Source organism: Malaclemys terrapin, chromosome 6 (genome assembly GCF_027887155.1).
Source record: "Malaclemys terrapin pileata isolate rMalTer1 chromosome 6, rMalTer1.hap1, whole genome shotgun sequence".
NCBI classification, from domain to species: domain Eukaryota; kingdom Metazoa; phylum Chordata; order Testudines; family Emydidae; genus Malaclemys; species Malaclemys terrapin.
In genome coordinates, this window is record NC_071510.1 from 58,022,843 (window position 1) to 58,037,725 (window position 14,883).

General features: G+C 41.3%; 1 protein-coding gene across 3 annotated transcripts in view; it reads right to left on the bottom strand.

Annotated features, from left to right (window-relative positions):
- SNCAIP (synuclein alpha interacting protein) overlaps positions 1 to 14,589 on the bottom strand; it is a 102,860-nt gene extending 88,271 nt beyond the window's left edge. For 2 of the 3 annotated variants that reach the window (XM_054033049.1, XM_054033051.1), the window contains exon 1: positions 14,502 to 14,589. The gene's annotated coding sequence lies outside the window, so the exon portion shown is untranslated. Of the gene's footprint in view, positions 1 to 13,845; positions 13,938 to 14,501 lie in introns of those variants that run through there. The other variant, XM_054033050.1, reaches the window with a different exon arrangement.
- Between the last annotated feature and the right edge of the window lie 294 nt (positions 14,590 to 14,883).

A 14,883-nucleotide genomic window follows, 5' to 3' on the forward strand; every position in this document is an offset into this window, starting at 1 on the left:
CAATAATTAAAATATCTTTGCTCAATTCATATCAAATACAAATAGCTACTGCTGAGGCCTGGATTGGTTGGTTTTTTTTTTTTAAGTTCACAGAGAGGTACTTCTGCAACATTTCCCAAAATCTTTCATTGTGTTCTCTAAGTTCCCTGAGCCAAATTAAATAATCATCCATTAGAATTTCAATGTCTTGTAATCCCGCAATGGTTTGTGTGATTACTTTTTAAAATATCTTGGGAACAGAATTAATGCCAAATGCCATTCACTTACAATTGCAACATTAAAACAGTGATTTAAAAGTTATTAATTTAGAGCTTAACTCATTTAAATTTGCTTGCCAAAAATGCATGTCCTATATCTAATGCTGAGATGATTTTTGCTTCATATTACCATTAATTATTAATTTAAAATAATGTCTCTCCTAAGTAACATATCTCCAGGTGTTACAGTATCTCCCAAATTTATCCATAATTTGTGTAAAATCATCTGTATCTCCTTGCTCGCATGTAAAAGCACTGAATGTCAGCTGGAACCATTCTCTTTCCATATTGTCCCATCTGTTGTATCATCCTTCTTTCCCTGTCCTGCCATGTTGTTATTACCAATTCCTCTGCTTTTGCATACTCCTTTTTCTGACTTGAACAACCTAGTCCATTATAGTCTGCCAGCTCTGCCATCTGCAAAATGAAAATTACAGGTGACATCTGTAAGTATCATTTGGCAAACTCTAATAAACAAAGGAAAAAGAGAAACATCATTGCATTGCAAGTGAAACTTACTAATGATGCTAGTAAGATTTATTTGCAGTGTGGTCAAAAGCATTTGTGAGAAGCTAGCAGTACACAAGAATGGAGGCACATTATAAAGGTTGTAAATCTATGCATATCATGGTCTTGGAGCCCCGAGCCCTCCCCCCCCCCCAAAAAAAAACAAAAACAAAAACAACCAACCAAACAAAACCACAACCCCAAACCACCCATGACTTTTAGGGCTTTTTAAAAATCTTTGTCACTTAGACCCACCCACTACCCAGTGAGATTGCTCGATTAACTTTTACAAATTTGACACCATATGTCCAAAGTAATTAAATATTATTAAAAAATATTAAACAATGTATTTCAAAGTAAAATATATCTAAACTTTCTCATAATTTCCAAAACAATTATATATTATATGCAATACTATATGCTATGACTTTTATTAATTTAAAATGATGACAGTCATTTTTTGTCATGATAAATAAATGACCAGCCTTATACACCACCTTCTATGAGAGGGATGTGTATGAGAGTTTGCAGGAGTGCTTAAAAAGTTAAATATTGTTATTTTCAGTTAATTTTAAGACATCATCAAAAATAATAAATGAGATAAAAAAATAATGAGATAGTTTCTGCACTCAGTAGGAGTCTGGAATTAGGGATGTAAATAGGGTTTAAAAATAGTAACAGTCTAACCTATTAAAATTCTATCGGTTAAACAGGATGCCGGGTATGGGGCGGCAGCGGAATCCTGGGTGCAGGGCAGGAGCAGAGTTTAATCGTTAACCAAAATCGATAAGACTGATGCTTGCCAGTTAACCAGCTAAACTTTTTCATCCCTATCTGGAATAATTCCACTGACCTCTCTGGAATTACTCCAGATTTACACCTATATAACTGAAATCAGAATGTGGCCTTCTGGAATCACAGCTTACCTGAAATTTTTAATTATATTAATGAAAAAGAGAATGTAATTTGTACTTCTGCAGCTACAGTATACTGGCTTTATAGTGTTGCTAGTGTTAAAAACAAACACACAAATTTGTTTTGAGCAGACAGCAGACATGACTTAAATAAAATAATAATCATTTCTACTTTTTTGCCTTCCATTAGAGAATCTCAAAACAATTATATTTTTTTAAATTTCGTTAGAAGAACTTTGTCTCGGTTTTGAAGTCAAACACTAGAAAGTTCGAAAATGGCTGAATTCATGTTGCGTGTGCTTTCTTAATTCAGCCCCTTGTGCATATACATTAAGAAACAGTCTTAATTACACATCACATGCTATTTTTTCCACAGGACCCCTGCCTCGTTCAGTGCACAAGCAGGCGAGTACTCAGGGAATAGGGCCACTGTTTAGAAACGTTTCTCCTCATCCTTCAAGTAGTAGCTTCTGCCTCATTTACTGCACCCCATCCATCTGCAGCAATGAATGCAAAATAATTCACTTCCTCGTTGCCTTTATTAGTGTCCTCACTATAATATCTGAATACCTTAAAAGCATTAATGAATTTATTTAAACTACAAAATAGAAGGGGATTATAAATCTCATTTTACAAATGGAGAAACTCAGACAAAGAGACAAAAGAATCACTGTCAGACACAGATCAGTGCTCAGGACATCATGACTCCCCATCTTCTGCCCATATCACCAGACCTGCACTTAACCATTGCCAGGGTACTCAGCAGCACTTCTGTACATTAGGCCCCAAATGGCTCAACTTGGGCACTCAGAAAACGAAGGATACACAATTAGCCACCTGCCAAAATTCTGGCTTTAGTTACTTGTTCAGCATCACATAGGAAAACTGTAAGAGAGGCACAGATAGAACTGAGCTGTCCCATGTGGTATTTGTCTGTCTTAACCACTCCTTCTCTTCCTACAGCCCCCTGCCTTACAATCCAAAGACTTTCTAATTTAGAGAACAAATGAGGCAAGGATCCTATATAAGAACAGCCATATTGGGTCAGACCAATGGTCCATCTAGCCCAGTATTCTGTCTTCCAACAGTGGCCAATGCCAGGTGCCCCAGAGGGAATGAACAGAACCGGTAATCATCAAGTGATCCATCCCCTGTTGCCCATCCCAGTTTCTGACAAACAGAGGCTAAGGATATTTCAGAGCATGGTTTTGCATGCCTGCCCATACTGGCTACTAGCCATTAATGAACCTATCTTCCAAGAACTTATCTAGTTCTTTTTTAAACTCTGTTATAGTCTTGGCCTTCACAACATCCTCTGGCAAAGAGTTCCACAGGTTGACTGTGCATTGTGTGAAGAAATACTTCCATTGGTTTGTTTTAAACCTCCTGCCTATTAATTTCATTTGGTGACCCTTAGTTCTTGTGTTATGAGAAGGAGTAAATAACTTCCTTATTTACTTTCTCCACACCAGTCATGATTTTATAGACCTCTATTGTATCCCCCCCTTAGTCGTCTCTTTTCCAAGCTGAAAAGCCCCAGTCTTATTAATCTCTCCTCATATGGAAGCTGTTCCATATCCCTAATCATTATTGTTGCCCTTTTATGTACCTTTTCCCATTCCAGTATACCTTTTTTGAGATGAGGCGACCAGATCTACATACTGTATTCAAGATGTGAGCATACTATGGATTTATATAGAGGCAATATGTCATTTTCGGTATTATCTATCCCTTTCCTAATGATTCCTAACATTCTGTTAGCTTTTTTGACTTCAGTTGCACATTGAGTGAATATTTTCAGAGAACACTCCACAATGACTCCAAGATCTCTTTCTTGAGTGGTAACAGCTAATTTCAACCTCATCCTTTTATATATATCGTTGGGATTATGCTTTCCAATGTGCATTACTTTGCATTTATCAACATTAAATTTCATCTGCCACTTTGTTGCCCAGTCACCCAGTTTTGAGAGATCCTTTTGTAGCTCTTCACAGTCTGCCTGGGACTTAACTGTTATCTTGAGTAGTTTTGTATCATCTGCAAATTCTACCACCTCACTGTTAACCCCTTTTCCAAGATCATTTATGAATATTTTGAACAGTACTGGTCCTACTACAGACCCTTGAGGGACACCACTATTTACCCTTCTCCGTTCTGAAAACCGACCATTTATTTCTACTCCTTGTTTCTATCTTTTAACCAGTTACTGATCCATGATAGGACCTTCCCTTTTATCCCATGACAGCTTACAATTTTGTCCACCACCCAACCCTGATTCATTATATGAGCATTGTGCAGCCTGTGCACTGAAATAGGCAGATTGAAGACTTTATTGCAATGTATACACACAAAGGGTCTGAATTATGGGGCCACAGGCTTAATTCTGGCATTTCCTATCTTTCCAGTATTTGACTTTGTAACCTAAATGACAGTACTTTAAAAATTCTGTATGTGATTTCCTAGTTGTTTTTTTTTAAAGAAAAAGGTAAAAAAAAAAAAAATGCAACTGTAACAAGAGTTCCATGTATAAAATTTGTTCCCTTAACCTTAGCATGACTTGAAATATAGGACTAACTACATTAGCTGGCAGCAAAAGGCCATTCCCCCGGGAGTGGGGTGGAATGGATTGCTGAGGTGACTTGCTGAGTCTGGGAGGGGAGCCTGGTCTGGCCATCTCTCTTCCCTTGTTCCAGGAAGTGGGGGAGCTTCTTACCCACCTAGCACCTCCAGAGGAAAAGATTGTTGGGGGGAGCCCAGCCCAGTTCTCTCTCCTCCACTCTATCTTATTTATTTAGGGTACTTACAAGATCCCCATTACTGTAGCATATCTGAGTATCTGACAATCTTCAATGCATTTAATCCTCACAACACTCCTATTAGGAAGAGGAATGCTATATTTCTATTTTACAAATGGGGAACAGAGGTACAGAGAGAGAGGCTGAGGACCAGATTTAAAAAGGGGTTTAGGCACCTAAAGATGCAGATAGATGTTCAGTGGCCTAACCTACTTAGGCACTATTGAAAAACCCAGTAGATGCTTATCTACATGTTTAGGTACCTAAATACCTTTGTAAATCTGGCCGTAAGAGATTTGACCATGATCACAGAGGAAATCTGAGGCAGAGCAGGAAACTGAATGTAGGTCACAAAGTACCAGTTCCTAACTATGGACCATCTCCAACTCTTTACAACTTCTTCCTGGGGAGACTGTCTTGCTTCCAGGGATCACAGTGCAGTGTGTGCTGCTGCAGGGGGCTGGCCTTTCATTATTCAGTTCATATTCAGTTATTATTTCATTGTTCATATTCAGTTATTATTTTGACATGCTGCCAAAATTCTGCTGACAATGCAACAGAAAGAAAATAGCAATTTTCAAAAATTTAAGCATCAGCCAAACTTGAATGGAATTTCATGGGCCAAAGAAGGACTTTGTTCATGAGATATATTTCATGGGCCAAAGAAAGACCTCAGTGCTTTGTTCCTGCTGAACTTAAATGATCCAAACTGCAAACAATGGAGGTGTTAGAGCTTCTCAAGACAGGGTTGCAAGAGTCATTTCTAATGGAAAGTGTTAGACAACTAAGTGTTAGGTCTCTATCAGCTCCCCACATTGGAAACAGATGTTGCTATTAGCACCCTTTATAATGAGTAAATTCAGTACACTGGTCAGGTTTTCTCCATTTTACTAATGGGTAAACTGAGACAAAGATTTATTTGACATCAAAGAGTCAGAGCCAGCATTAGGAATTCCTTGCTCCTAGTTAATCCACTAAACGGTGCTGCTATTTTTCCTTGAGCAGCAGGTAATGGAAGGATTAAGGTAACATTTTTACAGTCACTTTTTTTTAACCACAACTGCAATTTGAATAATGGAATTTATTTCTATTTAGTCATTTATCTAAAGCAGTGGGTCTCAAACTTTTTTACTGGTGACCCCTTTCACATTGCAAGCCTCGGAGTGTGACTCCCCCCCCCAATAAATTAAACACAGTTTTTTATATATTTAACACCATTATAAATGCTGGAGGCAAGCAGGTTTGGGGTGGAGGTTGACAGCTTGCAACTCCCCATGTAATGACCTCTCGACCCTCTGAGGGGTCCCGACCCCCAGTTTGAGAACCCCTGATCTAAAGAGAATATTTTTATCTTGGCATATAAATAAGCTGTGACACTCCACCAGCCTGAAAAGCTCAGCTTCACGTTCTGTCGCCAAAGCATGTGTTATTTCACAGAAACACATTTTGTTGCATCCTATTTCTTAATTTTTGATTTATCACCATAGTCTTTGCATAATATATTGTTGTGGCTCATGGAACATTTACACAAGCTCACCTTTTTTCTGTTTCATCCTCATCCTTAGAAACTATGGTTTCTGCCTCAACTTTCTTAAATTACATTTGGTTTTTTTTTTTAATGGGAGAAGAGCAAACTTATTTCCATTACAAATACCTCCATATCAAATTTTGGTGTATGACCTATTAATGTCAAATATTATTGCCATAAAGAAGTGTCTTAAACAGCAGCATATCTAAATACCATATTTTTTAACAAAATACCAGCGTTAATAATATGGGACACTTTAATAATAGAGAATTTGACTGACAACAACACAGCTCTTTATAATGTGGGTCTCTTTCCTGATATACGCAAAAAGATAACAAATATTTCTATAAAATGAGATAAATACAGGTTCTTTCAGTATAGTTGAAGTCATTGCTTTAGTCAAGACCATGTATTTATGTTCCCTCATAAATAGCCACATAATTGCCCTTTTTGAAACTGCTGCATAATTGTACTCCAGGTTCTAAACTTTTATGTAAAAAAAAGTCTTTAGCCCTTATGGTTTTGAAGAAAAATTTCCATACAGGAATCAAATGTACACTGGCACAGTTTTCAAAGACTGTAGGGAGCATAATGCAATAATACTACGTCCTTGTTTACACTGCCACTTTACAGCGCTGCAACTTTCTCGCTCAGTGGTGTGAAAAAATACCCCCGAGTGCTGCAAGTTTCAACGCTGTAAACTGGCAGTGTAGACAGTGCGTCAGCGCCTGGCTCCCAGCACTGGGAGCTACTTCCCTCGTGGAGGTGGGTTATTTTATAGCACTGGGAGAGCTGGTGCCATGTATACATAGACATGTTAAAGCACTGCCACGGAAGCGCTTTAACGTTGCTAGTGAAGACATGCCCTAAGAGAGATGTGAAATGTTCCCATTCAACTTCATTGGGTGTTAACTCAGAATAATGTAAGCAGCCACACTAGTAACAACTATTGCAATGCCGATAATTTTAATAGAAACATCAAACTATCAGTAACATATTTATCCATCCCTGTTGGCTGCAGTAGCAGAGCCTGGAACGGTATACTGTGGGGCAGCTAGTTGTTGGCAGAGGCTGCTGAATTCATGACCTCTCACTCCAAACTTATTTTTGCATTGGCCTAAAACTGGGAAGAAAAAAAGAGCTACCCAAAGCCTCTCCTGCATCATGGGTACCAAAACCCATCTCTCATGCCTCCTTAGATGCCAAAAACCTCAACAGCTGTCACAGTCTACAATACCTCCCCCACACCCAAAGCTTTATTTAATAACTAATACCAACTATTTTTTAAATTTACCTGAATTCGCCACAGACTTTTTTAGTTCCCCTCACCAAAGAATCCCATAATCCAGAAACTACTACTGCAGATTTTAAATCCACCTTTCTACAAACTACTACCATGACTTTATTGTATTGAGGAATGGGACTACCATCCTGTGGGCTGAGGATGCCAGCTGGCTTGGCTGACAGAAAGCCCAATTCCTGTACATCTTATTTCAGTTGGGAAAACATGTGACTAAAGGAATTTATGCATGTTTAAAATTAAGCACATGCTCTAGTGCTTTGCTGAACAGAGACTCGTGTGTTTAAGTGCTTTGCTGAATCACAGCCAACATGCACACCAAAAGTGCACTGCTCAAGCATGCTTGTCTAACTTAAATGCATGTTCAAAAGTGAACTGCAGGTGCACAGAAGCCCTTGTCTCAGCTCTTACTCTCTGGTAAACGGTTATGGGAGAGCTCCCGTAGCACTACTAAGGTCCACAGAAGTGGTTTGGAGAAGAGAAACCATGGGAGCTTGGAGGATGGTTTGAAGGGGCCCCTAGAGTAAGAGGAATAACTGATTTTAAATGAAACGATCAGCCATGTAGATAGACTGCAGGTCAATTTATCCACAAATTGGGTACAACATGGGAAATCACAGTACAAATTTCAATATACCATTTGCTAATATGCTAAGACCCTCCGGCACTACTTCTCGGTGGAGAGTTGGTAGTTCATTATTTATGCCCATGTAATCTTTGATTTATTCTAATGAGAATATCAGTTTCAAGGTGCCAGTTTTGATGTGAAAATCTATCTGCTTGGAATTAAACTGACACCACCAATGCTTTTCACAATGGCTACCGAATGGTTATGAGACAACTACTGCTTTTGGTAGTAATGGACAATTAATTGACAAAAACCAGATTTATATTCAAAACCAACAGGTATAAGACTTTGTAGCCTCATACTAATCCTTGTGATGGTCAGACCCCTGAAGATCTTATTTTCACGAATCTTTTCATTAAAATTATTTGTAAACAGAACCATCTTGCTTCCAGAAATTAATAAACAACATCAACAAATTAGCAAAAGTACAACTTGATAGACTAACATTAAACAAATAAAAGCATATGCACAGCCTCTTATCCTATAATTAAGGCTCCGTGTTTGTCACGGAGGTCACAGATTCCGTGACTTCTGTAGTGGCCAGTGCGCCTGGCACGGGGGCCGCCTGAACATCTCCAGCAGCTGGTGGGCCAGGTGCACTGGCCACTGCTGGGGCAGTCTCGGGCCCCCCAACCCTGCCCCTCAGCAGCAGGAGTTTGGATGTGGGGGAGCTCAGGGCTGGGGTGTAGGGCAATGCTTACCTGGTGGGGGCTCCCTGGAAGGGTGACAGGAACTCCCCTCCCTCAGCTCCTAGCTCCATGTGCTGCCTCCGCCCCCGCAGCTCCCATTGGCCGCGTACCCAGCCAATGGGAGCTGCAGAACTGGGGCTTGGGGTGGAGAGGAAGCAGCACATAGAGCTAGGAGCAGGGGTCGCCGCTTCCCAGGAGCTAGGTAGGGAGCCTGCCCCAGCCCTACCAACCCTTCTCCAGCACCCAAGCTTCCTCCCCCACCCCAGCTGCGCTCCCCTCCCCAGCACCTGCGGCGCCACCCCAGGCCAACACACCCACAGCGCCCCCATGGGCTGTGTCCCCCCAGCACCCGCAGTACCCCCAGGGCTACCCTCCCAAGCCTGTCCCCCCGCCGCCAAGTTTTAGTCAGGGGTATTTTTAGTAAAAGTCATGGACGGGTCACGGGCCATGAATTTTTGTTTACTGCCTGTGACCTGTCCATGACTTTTAGTAAAAATACCCGCAACTAAAATGTACCCTACCTATAATGTATGAACTGCTCCATTTACCTTTTTAACAATATATCATACATGTAATTATTTTTTAGACTTCTGGGTGCAGCAAGAAAAACTGGTTTGCAAACTAAATGGATGTAGACATTCCTGAAGATAAGACTTATAATAGCGTGCAATTACAAAGGTAGGCCAATTTGTGGGGCTAGCCACTTTGCCGGGTGTCTTTCTAATAGCCAGAATGTTAAACCATCAATTACCCTCATCATATTATAATTTAAAAGTCAGTTCCCCTTTTCCTAAGGATCACTTAATATGCTGTGCACAGGTAACAAAAAGGATACATGAGAAAAAAATTAATAAACAACCATCATGTAGTTTATGCCAACCTAATTACTTTAGTCAAACATTTCATCCTGGTGCTATGTAACACAAGTGCTATACAACAGGATACTCAATAGCTGATTCTCTCTCCCCCCCTTCTTCTAATGAACTGCCAACATGTTTCCCTGTTATACTGTCTCTGTTGATTGACTCCTATTATCAGAACACCTATTAATTCAAACATATTGAGCACTAACCAAGAAGTCCAGGTTATCGCAATTCTACTGTAGCTAGGCGAAAACATGCACCACGTTCAAAGATATAGTATAAACTCAAATTTGTTTTTTTTACTAGCCATTGTAAAATGCATTTACATCTCATTTTAAATGTGTTTTAAGTAAAAATAAATCAAATAATGGTGTTAAGCATACATCCACTTCCTGGTCATTCCTTTCTGTAACACAAGAACAGTTTTTGCTCAGGTCCTAGCAACAAGCACAAATATTATATTGTATCCAGTGCTCAAAACATGAGTTTCCAAAATGATATGTTAGTACTCAGCTTAATTAAAGAATATGCTTTAAGAACAATATCTGAATATACAACAGCATCAATAATAGCATTTGATTGAAGTTAGTCTAAATTTGTTTAGAATAACAATTTTTCCCCTTTCTATAGATAAAGAGAAAAGGCCAACAGTCTAGCATGGACAAGAAAACAACTAACATGAACCCATGTGAGAGAGGGGGAAATATTGATAAAGGAACAATTTAGAATAACCTATTTACATCTTAAAATTAAATATAGAAAAATACAAAATGCTGTTAAAAACATAATAGTGTTGTTTACAAAACTATTTTGAACACAAATTTGGTGCATTTAGGTACTTCTTAAACTGTTCTTTAAAAAACAAGAATAAGACTTGTGCACAGCAAAGGATGATCTCCGTACTAACCAACCTGTGAAAGTCGAAATGCGTATCAGCTATTTTTGGTAACTGTAGCTTCTTTATATTGTATATCACTGGTAACTTTATATTTGAAGATGAAATTACAAGACAGATAGAAATTCCACAGAATATTTATGTGCCTGTTTCTCCCCACCAGCAAGAACTCCTCTGTGACACCAGGATCAATAGTGTATCTGATGCATGTATCCTATTTTAATAGTGACAACAGTCCTGTTGTTGCAGGATTATTCCCTTGTGTTTTTAATGATGCACCTGCTCCATAAAAGCCGCAAAGAGTCCTGTGGCACCTTACAGACTAACAGACGTATAGGAGCATGAGCTTTCATGGATGAATACCCACTTCTTCGGCCATGTGAACCATCCCTTACTCCTTTGACAAAGAAATACCTTGTATCTGGCAAAACACCAACACCACCACTGGCCGGCTCCAAGCTCCCTTTACTATGTCAGTCTACTTGTTTTCACATTTCATTCAAGATACAACACTTCTCAAATACTTTTTGACATATTTTTCATCTTGACAGTGAAAATGATTATTTCATGCTGTGTTAAATACTTAAGTATTCTGAATTATATACAGCAAAATGTTGGTAGCTCTGGTTCATTATAAAGACTTTATTAAAATAACTGCATGCCAGCAAGCCTCTATTTCAGGTCAGAGTAAAAATCAAAGGGCTAGATTATGCTTAGCTCATAGAGAAAACCAAGGTTCTTCCCTCCCTGTATGTACCATGTTAGTGCCTCCTGGATCACTGCTCCTGATGCTCAGTGGATCACCTAAAATGTTTCTTCCTCTGGAGCAAGTGGGGAGATGGGCAGCAAACTGAGCCATCGCTCTACTACATTCACCTTATACTGACCAGATCTGTTTGGAAGCATGAGGGGGTATGCTGCATCTCATAAGAGTGTGTTGCAAATTAGTTCTCCTCAAAGCACACAAAAGGAACCAGAACAAGCACTGTCCCACTAAAAGGTGCCTCTCTCAAGCACAGTGCCTCCCACTGGTCCATTTGATGAGGTGCATCTACACACCACTCCTTACACAGAGCTTTCTTTACCTTAAAGGCAAAATGTAGCCCAAAAGAAACTAGGTCATACTCTCGCGATTTTTCCCCATTACAGGAGAATCACTGATATCAAAGAGCAGACTCTATTGTACAATTATTTCACATGAGAGCATTACCTAATATCTAACTTACTTGCCACAAAGCCACAGCTGAGATCAGCAGGGGTGCCCAAGCTGGAACCCACTCATTTAAGAAGGCATCTAGCAAGAGATTCTTTGTGAGGGTCCCTCAGCTTTGGATCTTGCCCTCTACCATTCCCTCATTCTGAACAGTTAGACTTTATAAACCTTCAGGGCATGCTGCAAGGCACATCTGCTTTCCCTGGCTCAAAGAGGCAGGGAAGACTTACATGGCAATTCATAAAGATCTGAAATAGGTTTTTAGTTGCTGGGTTATGACTGAGTTAATGATTGGGCAAAGAGGAGTAGCCTGTCTGTATAGCTCTATTACAAATGGCATTTTTCTAACTAAAAAGGCTAATAATGAAAAAAAATATTTTCTCTATACTTTGGGTTAAATACTGCTCAGTACTCAGCCTGTTTACTCAAGTATTCCTACTGACTTGACTTAGATCCTATAAAGGTTTGCAACTAGACCTCGTGCCATTGGACTGACCAGAGAAATACATGTTTGCAGAATCATGCCTAACTGCACCAAGTGGAATTATTTTTATTTTCCAATTGGAGGATCTGATCCTGCTCCCAGTGACTTCAAAGAAAGCAAGAGACAGTAGTGCCAATCCTAATGTTCAAAAATCATGGCTTAAAAATCATGACATTTTAAAGACTAATAAAATGTGGGCTGTTTTTATTTGCCTTCTGTTTTTTGGACTCTTTAGGATGCACTGGGATCATATTTCCAAGCTTTTCTTTGCAACCATAAGGCTAGAAACAAACTTAGGGCTTTTTACATGGCGGGGTAATATGCACTACAGGGGTGTGATTTCTGATTTCCACAGTGCACTAATGTGATGCACATTAACTGGTCTATGTACATCCTGCTGGTGTGCACTAAAGGTTCCCTTATAGTGCGCATTAACTGCCTCTGTTGCAAAGCCCTAACTCTCTCTCTATATATATATATTAAGCTTACAATCAATTGTCTCCATGTGCTGAGGCTTTAAGTCAAACATCAAATATCATGAGCTGGCAACACTGAAATCAAGCCTTAGGGCTGGTCCACACTAACCCCCCCACTTTGAACTAAGATATGCAACTTCAGCTACGTTATTCACTATCTTAGTTCGAACTTACCGCAGGTCCACATGCGGCAGGCAGGCTCCCCCGTCGACTCCGCGTACTCCTCTCGCGGAGCAGGAGTACCGGCGTCAACGGCGAGCACTTCCGGGATCGATCCGGGATCGATTGCTTACCATCGGACCCAGAGGTAAGTATAGACGTACCTTAGTATGTTTCAGAGCCAATTTATATGCTAAGAGCCTGACTCTGCAGCTCTTACTCATCCACGGTGTTTTTACTCCTACAAGGACTCCCACTGATATCAGCTTGAGTAAACAGTTTGTAAATTTCAACCCTATGTTATTAGAATAGCCTTGAATTAATTTAACTGTAATCTAAGATGCAGTCCTTCTATCAGATAGCTATAGTTACTGTTCTTAGAACTAAATAAATGCTGTTTCCACTAACATTTCCTTACAGTATAAAAACAGCAAACTTTTCTTACATTTTCTTTTAACTATCAATACGTACCAGTAGAACATGTTCAGTGTTTAAAACCATTTTCCCACAAGAGATGTCTGAGCTCAGAACAGAACACAAATACATTTGCATTTGCTTCAAATTTCACAGAAAATTATTTTTACAGTGGCACTTTGGAGAACTGACATCCGGTATATGCTTTAGCTCTAATTAAATCCCTCAGATAAAACCCTAATTTCATTTGGAAAACAGAACCCTGGGCTGGCTCCACTTTATAGGGGAGAGAAGAGGCTCTTTATTTCTGCTGTCATTCTCTTTCTTTACAGAGCTTGGTGCTTTTCTTCCTTGATAGATACCTGTCAATCATATGCTGATAAGAAATACAGGGCTCTGTTGCTTGTTTTAAGAGGGAAACAACAGGAGTACTCCTTTTTCAACAGTTATTCACAGGCAAGCCAAAAATGCCACAGGAATAGACTATTATATTTCAGGATTTAGTTTAAGGAACACTGAAAATTGTCAACAATAGTTATTTCTGAAACCTATTTCTTCTCTGCAAGCAGAGTTCAGCAAAGAATGCTAGCATTTCCTGTGGAAATTGTGTGGCTGCCAGTAACGTCCTCCTAATTTTTCTTCTCCCTTTTCATTGTTTTGTATTTAAAATAAACACAACCTGGAATTTCGACAACAACCACAATAACCCTTTACCTCACTTACCACCTGCAGATGAAAGTCACCAGGAGAGGAAAGCAAAGGAGCCACATTTCAGCAAGCAGCAAAACCAAAGCACACTGTAACCCAGCAAGAGAGGTGGCTGAGGATGTCCAAGTCCTGAATGCTGGATTTCGGGGCGGCGGTAGAGGTGTTAGCAGGCACTTCCCACACTATCCTATTGTGTATTCGTTTCACCCCACCCTCCACCTCCCCCTGTATGTGATGCTGCCTTTATTCCGTGCCCGTTTTGCACCAAGTGGCTCGTTAAAGGGAAGCCACAATGAGCGGCAATACTAGACAGGATGCCAGCCAAGAGGGGAAGAACATCGATGCCCCATAAGGTAGCGGTGGAAGCTGCTGCCTCTTGTGTGTCAACCATCTCTCTGCTAAAACAACCCCTTGGCTGCAGCGTTACTATAGAGACACCGGCTCTGTCCTAACCCCTGCCCGGCGAGGCGCTGCTCCCCCGGAGACAAACAGCGCCGTCCCCTGCCTGCGCTGCCGGAAGGGATGCGATGCCCGGAATCCCCCTCTCCGTGCGCCGCGGCGAGGGAAGGGAGGGGGGGCCCCCAATGCAAACTTGGAGCCGCAGCCTGCGCTGCCCCCTTCCCCCCCGGGCTCTACCTGGACCAGGCTCGAGGGAACTTTCGCTCACTCACCCCGGGGCTCTGCCGGCCAAAGTGCTGCTGCTCTGCGGGCCGGGGTTCGCGCCGCTCCTGCCGCTGCTCGGACTCCGGCAGAACGCGGCCCGGGCGAGCTCGGGGACGCGGCCGCCCGCTGCTTGCGTCACAGTCACGCCGCGGCCATTCCCCACGCCGGGAATTCGGGGGGCTGGGGAGAGCCGCCACGTGATGAGCGGGCGAGGCGCCGCCGGGCGGGGAGGAGGCGAGTCAGGCAGGGCGGAGGCGCTGGAGTCTGCCCGCCGCGAGCCTAAGTGCCGGGAGCTCCCCACCCATTCCTCTGCCGCCCGCAGCCCCGGCAGCTGCCCGCGCTCCGCCCCGTCCTCGCCTCCCGCTGGCTTCCCCCCGCACACGCTCCTGC